Raw genomic sequence first — 8,230 nt, 5'->3', positions numbered from 1 at the left:
ATGACGGGCACATAAGGAAGTAGTATAAGCCATCTTAAAAGTGGAATCCCAAACCTCATCCGATAGTGTAAGGTAAAACATCATGAGATGGGAATGTGTAAGGAGTTACCCTGTGCAGGGCTGTAACAAGATGTGAATGCATCCTTGTACTTACAAGATAAGAGAGACATTGATGGATTGAGAGGCAGGAAGCTAGCAGGGAAAGGATAGCAACAGTTTTAGTCATTGGACAAGTAATGATATGATGATGTTCTAAGCACGTATCCAAGGGTATAAAAAATCACCATTTTGCTGATAACGGCAGAATGCATTCTCCAACTAACATTGTTAGTTGCAAGTGTTACAATCCGGTAATAAAGAACAAAGAACCCTGATTTCGACTCAGTCTGGTGTTTGTCTCACTCATTCATGAACAAAGCAGACCTAACAATAGTGAAAGGCTTAAATCCTGTTCCCAGGTATTTTTAATTTTCACTAGAAGGGCATGTCTGAAACCTCCCAATTTATCATAGATAATGGATATTAAACCTTTGCAAGAAAGTTATAAACTAAAAAATACATCAATGATGTTCACATCAGGTGCCTCAGGGAAATCAGGCATGTGAGATTGAAGAAAATGCCTGATTTGCAAATATCTGAAAAAAATTTGTATTTGGTAAATTAAGCATTTCAGAAAGCTGTTCAAATGACACAACACTGTTGTCAATAAAAAGATTTTTGAAAACAATCAATACCCAATCTGTGCCATTCATGAAAAGCAAAATCGTGTAAAGAAGGTTGAAAAAGATGATTGGATAAAACAGGACTTAAGGGAGAAAACCATGAAGTCCAAAATGTTTTCTGATCTGCACCCACACTCTCACAGTCTGCCTGACAACCATATTGTCAATTGATTTATTTAAGGAAAAAAAGATCCAAGAAGTGCTGAAATGGAAAAGCATTTAGCAGAGTTGGGCTCCATTGCTACCCAAATTGTATGGCCCCTCAGTTGTGCCCAATAATAAAATCTGAAATTAGATAGTGCCATACCTCCGTTCTTTTTAGATTTTTGAAGATGAACTTTATTTAGGTGAGGGTGCTTACCCTTCCATATATAAGACAATATAGTTGAATCAAGTGAATCGAAAAAATGATTTGGGAATGAAAACTGGTATAAATTGGAAAAACAATTTAGGCAAGATATTAATTTTGATAGAATGAATACGACCAACCAGAGACATAGACAGGGGTGACCATTGCATTAAGGACTGTTTTACTTGTTTTAATAAAGAAAGGAAATTTTCTTTAAAAAGATACTTATGATTCTTTGTAACTGTCATACCAAGTTAAGTAAATTGATTTCTTACAATCTTAAAAGGAAGACTAGTGTACACTGATGCAGGTGCATTCAAAGGGAGAAGTTCACTTTTTTGCAGGTTTAATCTATATACTGATAACTGACTAAATTGGGAAAGTCATGACAGCAGGGGAAGTAAGGAGGTGCCAGGACATGATATGAAAAGCAGGACATCATTGGCATAAAGGGAAACTTTATGTTAAGTTCTCTTCTACAAATCCCTGAAATATCCTCGCACTCTCGAAATACAATCACTAATGGCTCCATGCCCAAATCCAAAAGGAATGGACTTAGACACCCTTGACAAATTCCCTATTGGAGATTGAAAGGTTGTGACTGTTGAAAGTTAGTGAGAATTGAACCTGTAGTGCATGAATATAGTAATTTAATCCATGTAATAAAGCATAGTCCAAAATTGAATTTTTCTAAGATCGCACTCCACCCACCTGATCAAACACTTTCTCTGCATCTGAGGGGGAAAAAAAAACACATTCAGGAACCACACTGGAAGTACGAAATAAGCAATAAGTGATGTATATTAAGATAAGAATAACAGTTTTTAATAAAACAGTCTGATCTTCAGAAATGATTGATGGTAAAATATTCTCCAATCTATGGGCCAAAGCTTTAGCCAAAATTTTAACATCAACATTTAATAAAGAAATTGGCCTGTAGGAGGAGCACTTAGATGGATCTTTGCCTTTCTGTACTGTGAAAGATACACATGCTTCACACAGAACCTAAATGAAATGAAAGCAATTGAGAAAATTATTTTAAAAACTCCTCAGGAAACCCATCAGATCCTGGAGATTTTCCAGGCTACAATGAAGAAATAGCAGCAGCTATATCCTTTTGTAATATCGGCTCATCTAATCTCATCTATCACTATCTGATAGTAAAGTCGGATTGAAATGCCCATGTCTTTTTATTTGAGGGACGCCAGGGAGGGTCATAGATAATACAACAGGGGTATGATCTGATATTATTAAACTCTGATAATCACAAAAGTGAGTCAGGGGGATCTGTTGATTATAAATAAAAAAATAATCAATCTTGGAGAAGTGACTGAAGTTCTAATTCCCAAGCTCCTCTCATTAGATAATTAGAAATTGATAATTAAAGATTGTTCAGCATCAATCTGAGTTAAGATAACTTTAAAATTGTTGGCTGGGAGGAGTCACGTGATGGAGTAGTGGCCGGTCAGGGAACTCCAGCCCTCTCCGGAAAAGTTTTAAAAAAACACACAAAACACAAAGGCACAAACATAAAAATTAAAACAAAGTCAAAGTAAAGGTGGGAAGAAAATGGCAGCGAAAAAAGAAAAGTCAAAAGCAACGGGAAGAAGAGAAGAAGAAAGAATGTCGGAAGAAGAAGATGAAGGCCTTACCTGTCCGAGGGGGCCCGCCGCGGAGAGAGAAGCCCGCTCCCTCAGGTCAGTGGAAGTCCCGAGCTCGGGACTACAAAAATGGCTCGCAGAGCCAAGTAAAAGTGCGCAACCCCGCATGAAAAAAAAACACTGACGGGAGGGGGGACCAGCTGACGAGTCGATCTCCACAGCTGAGGATGACAGCTGCAACACAACAACAGGAAGAGAACATAGAAAATAAAGAGAACAAGAAAGAAGAGAGTAAAAAGAAAACAAGGAAACAACAGATGACCAACCCAGAGGAAGAAGAAGAAGAACATAGAGAAATGGAAGAAGAAGAATTAAAAGTGCAGAAGAAAAAATGAGTAGAATAGAGATGTCATGTCAGAGAAATGGAAAAAGAAGAATTAAAAGTGCAGAAGAAAAAATGAATAGAATAGAGATGGTCATGTCAGATATAGGAAAAAAATGGACAAGGTGGAAGAACGAGAAACAGCCGTAGAAATGGAAGTAGAGGATTTAAAAAAGAAATTAGAAGAAGCTAACAAAAAAAATTAAAGAGACACAAGAGCTGTTAGCTAAGGAGATAGATATAATGGAAAATTATAATAGAAGAAATAATATAAAGATAGTGGGCCTTAAGGAAGATGAAGAAGGCACGAATATGAGAGAATTTATAAAAGATTGGATCCCCAGGGTCCTAGGAAGACCAGAATTACAGGAAGAAATTAAAATAGAAAGGGCACATAGAACACTAGCCCCTAAACCACAGCCACAACAAAAACCAAGATCCATTTTAGTAAAATTCCTAAGATATACAACGAGAGAAAATATATTGGAGAAAGCAATGAAGAAAATAAGAGAAGACAAAAAGCCACTGGAATACAAAGATCAAAAAATTTTTTTCTATCCAGACATAAGTTTTGAACTCCTGAAGAAGAGAAAAGAGTTTAATACAGCAAAAGCGATCCTATGGAAAAAAGGATATAAATTTATGCTAAAGTACCCAGGGTACTTAGTTATTCCAGGGCAGCAAAACAGTCTATTCTCGGATCCGGAGGAAGCACGAAAATTTGCAGAACAACTACAAGACAGACAGAGAGATGAAGACATGTAACGAGAGCAAAAATGACCACGAACTATATGTATGTGTGTATATGGGTATATATATCTATATATAGATATTCTTCTTTGGCTTGGCTTCGCGGACGAAGATTTATGGAGGGGGTAAAAAGTCCACGTCAGCTGCAGGCTCGTTTGTGGCTGACAAGTCCAATGCGGGACAGGCAGACACGGTTGCAGCGGCTGCAGGGGAAAATTGGTTGGTTGGGGTTGGGTGTTGGGTTTTTCCTCCTTTGCCTTTTGTCAGTGAGGTGGGCTCTGCGGTCTTCTTCAAAGGAGGTTGCTGCCCGCCAAACTGTGAGGCGCCAAGATGCACGGTTTGAGGTGATATCAGCCCACTGGCGGTGGTCAATGTGGCAGGCACCAAGAGATTTATTTAGGCAGTTCTTGTACCTTTTTTTCGGTGCACCTCTGTCACGGTGGCCAGTGGAGAGCTCGCCATATAACACGATCTTGGGAAGGCGATGGTCCTCCATTCTGGAGACGTGACCCACCCAGCGCAGCTGGATCTTCAGCAGCGTGGACTCGATGCTGTCGAGCTCTGCCATCTCGAGTACTTCGACGTTAGGGATGAAAGCGCTCCAATGGATGTTGAGGATGGAGCGGAGACAACGCTGGTGGAAGCGTTCTAGGAGCCGTAGGTGATGCCGGTAGAGGACCAATGATTCGGAGCCGAACAGGAGTGTGGGTATGACAACGGCTCTGTATACGCTTATCTTTGTGAGGTTTTTCAGTTGGTTGTTTTATATAGATATATATATGTGTGTGTGTGTGTGTGTGTACATGAGTGTATCCGTATTTAAAGGAAAATATATAGAGTATAGATAAGAATTAATAAGGGAAAGAAAGGGAAGAGAGGAAGTAAGGAGGGAATTAAGAGAGTGACCTTTGTTATATATGAAAATTGAAATCATTTCTGGGGGGGCTGGGTGGGGAGGAGTTACGGTCACTGCGAAATCAGTTGACGCTTGCGAGTGAATTCGCAAATCCAAATGGAGAGGGGAGATGTGGTTGCCCAACAAGGGATAAAGGGCAACTCAGGAAGGGGATGGGATAGTGGGGAAAGAAATTTTAGATAGTAGAATAAGGGAAATGTTTGATGTTTTAAAAATGTTGTCTTATAAAGTGTTCAAAACAAGAAAGCAGAAATGGATAAGAAGGAAAGGTGATGATGAGGAAACGGAAAGGAAAGATAAACAAAGTATGAAATGGCTAAGTTGAACTATATGACTTTAAATATTAACGGAATACATAATCAAATCAAAAGGAAGAAACTGCTAAATTTACTGAAAAAAGAAAAAATTGATATAGCATTCGTGCAAGAAACACACTTAACTGAAATGGAGCACAAGAAATTAAAGAGAGATTGGGTAGGACATGTAACAGCAGCGTCATATAATTCAAAAGCTAGAGGAGTAGCTATATTAATCAGTAAAAATGTACCAATTAAAATAGAAGAGGAAATAATAGATCCAGCAGGGAGATATGTAATGATAAAATGTCAGATATATTCGGAATTTTGGAATTTACTCAATGTATATTCAACTAACGAAGAAGATCAAAAATTTATGCAAGATATTTTTTTGAAGATAGCAGACAAGCAAGGGAACATACTAATAGGAGGGGATTTCAACCTTAATTTGGATTCAAACATGGATAAAACTGGGGAAAAAATTAACAGAAAGAACAAAGTAACCAAATTTATAATTAAATCGATGCAAGAAATGCAACTTTTGGATATATGGAGGAAACAACACCCAAAGGAAAAGGAATATTCATATTATTCGGGTAGACATAAAACATACTCAAGAATAGACCTATTCCTGTTATCAGCTCGTATGCAAGACAGAGTAAGAAAAACAGAATATAAAGCTAGAATATTATCGGACCACTCACCCCTGGTATTGACAATTGAGTTAGAGGACATCCCTCCAAGAATGTATAGATGGAGATTAAACATGCTACTTAAAAGGCAGGATTTTAGAGAATTAATTGAAAGACAAATTAAAATGTACTTTGAAATAAATACAGAATCAGTGAAAGATAAGTTTATACTATGGGACGCAATGAAGGCATTCATCAGAGGGCAAATAATAAGTTATGTAACCAAGATGAAGAAGGACTACAATCAGGAAACAGAGCAGTTGGAAAGGGAAATAGTAAATATAGAAAAAGAATTAGCAATGAAGGAAGACACAACTAAAAGAAGAGAATTGGCAGATAAAAAAATAAAATATGAAACACTACAAACATATAAGGTGGAGAAGAACATAATGAAGACAAAACAGAAATATTATGAACTAGGAGAAAAAACGCACAAAATTCTAGCATGGCAGCTTAAGACAGAACAAACTAAAAGAATGGTATTGGCATCAAGGAAAAAAGACAAACAAATCACATATAATCCAATGGAGATTAATGAAAACTTCAGAGAATTCTACGAACAATTATACCAAACTGAAAATGAAGGGAAAGAAGACAAAATAGATGAATTTTTAACTAAAATTGAACTACCAAAATTACAAATAGACGAACAAAATAAATTAACAGAACCATTTGAAATAGTAGAAATACAAGAGATAATAAAAAATCTACCAAATAATAAAACACCAGGAGAGGATGGATTCCCAATAGAATTCTATAAAACATTTAAAGATTTATTAATTCCTCCCCTCCTGGAAGTAATCAACCAGATTGATAAAACACAAAGCTTACCAGATTCATGCAAAACAGCAATAATTACAGTAATACCAAAGACAGGGAAAGATCCACTCGCACCAGCGTCATATAGACCAATATCTTTACTTAACACAGATTATAAGATAATAACTAAACTATTAGCAAACAGATTAGCCGACTATGTACCAAAAATAGTAAATCTAGACCAAACTGGATTTATTAAAAAAAGACGAACAACAGACAATATTTGTAAATTTATTAACTTAATTCATGCAGTAGAAGGGAATAAAGCTCCAACAGTAGCAGTTGCTTTAGACGCAGAGAAGGCCATTGACAGAGTAGAATGGAATTATTTATTCAAAGTATTACAAAAATTCAGTTTACCAGAGAAGTATATTAATTGGATTAAAGCACTATATAAGGGGCCATTGGCGAAAGTGACAGTAAATGGATATATATCAAAGCAATTTAACTTAAGCAGATCAACGAGGCAGGGATGCCCATTACCACCCTTATTGTTCGCGTTAGCTATAGAACCACTAGCAGAATTGATAAGAACAGAAAATAAAATAAAAGGGATAAAAATAAAAGACAAGGAATATAAAATCAGTTTATTTGCAGATGACGTTATAGTATACTTAACAGAACCAGAAATATCAATAAAAGAATTACATAAGAAATTGAAAGAATATGGAGAAGTGTCGGGTTACAAGATTAACGTAAATAAAAGTGAAGCAATGCCAATGAATAATGCGGATTTCTCAAAATTTAAGAAAGAATCACCATTCAGATAGCAAATGCAAGCAATACGATGCCTAGGTATACAAATAAATAAAAACCTTGGCCATCTATATAAACTCAATTATTATCCACTAATGAAAAAATTACAGGACGACTTAGAGCAGGGGTGTCAAACTCAAATTCACGGAGGGCCAAAATTAAAAACTTGGACTAAGTCGAGGGCCGAACTAAATATTTATTGAAAATTTTCAACAACATCTGCATGTTTTATCTTCTTTCAACATATGTAATGTTAAACTTTTTCTTATTAAAATAAATGTTTAATAATAGTTTTGGATAAACTCTTTCCAGAAGCATTAACAAATGAGAAATAAAATATTCAATAAATAATATTTCTCTATAGAGGATTTGTCAATGTTGCTAGTGTGCTGTCGAATAGTAAAACCTGAGGGCTATTGAGAATGTGGGAGAATAACATGATTCCTGAAACAATCAAATAGGCATGAACTCTAGCAGGGTTATTTGCCATGCCCTTTTTCCATTGATACAGATATCCTTTGATTTACACACTTTTCAAGTTTTATGCCTAATGAGCTTGTATCCAGGTGCAGGACCATTTTTAACCAGGAATATATTTATCACTGTGACATGAAACTATTGGAAGATCGTTTTATCCTGAGATTAAAGTTCATAATACTTACTCAGGCCTGTGTGCGGGAGGGCGGGGGTTTGCGGGCGATCGGGTTGGATAACGACAGTGCGGGGGCATTGGCTCTCGCTACAGGGCCGCATCTCGTGGGATCAGTGGCCCCGTCACCTTGAGTCGCGGGTCGGCCTGCGGCAGGGAGGGGGAGTGGGCAACGGTCCTGGCGAGGTCAGGCCCGAGGCCTCCGGTTCCGGGCGCTGGGAAGCAGCCTTGGCTTCCCCTGACACTGGCCAGGCCCCAAAACCAGAGTCCACGGTGAGACCCTGCAACGTAAACAGAG

Source organism: Narcine bancroftii, chromosome 11 (assembly GCF_036971445.1).
Source record: "Narcine bancroftii isolate sNarBan1 chromosome 11, sNarBan1.hap1, whole genome shotgun sequence".
Classification (NCBI taxonomy): Eukaryota; Metazoa; Chordata; class Chondrichthyes; order Torpediniformes; family Narcinidae; genus Narcine; species Narcine bancroftii.
The sequence above is the reverse complement of the archived record's forward strand: the minus strand, read 5'-3'. Positions refer to the sequence as shown.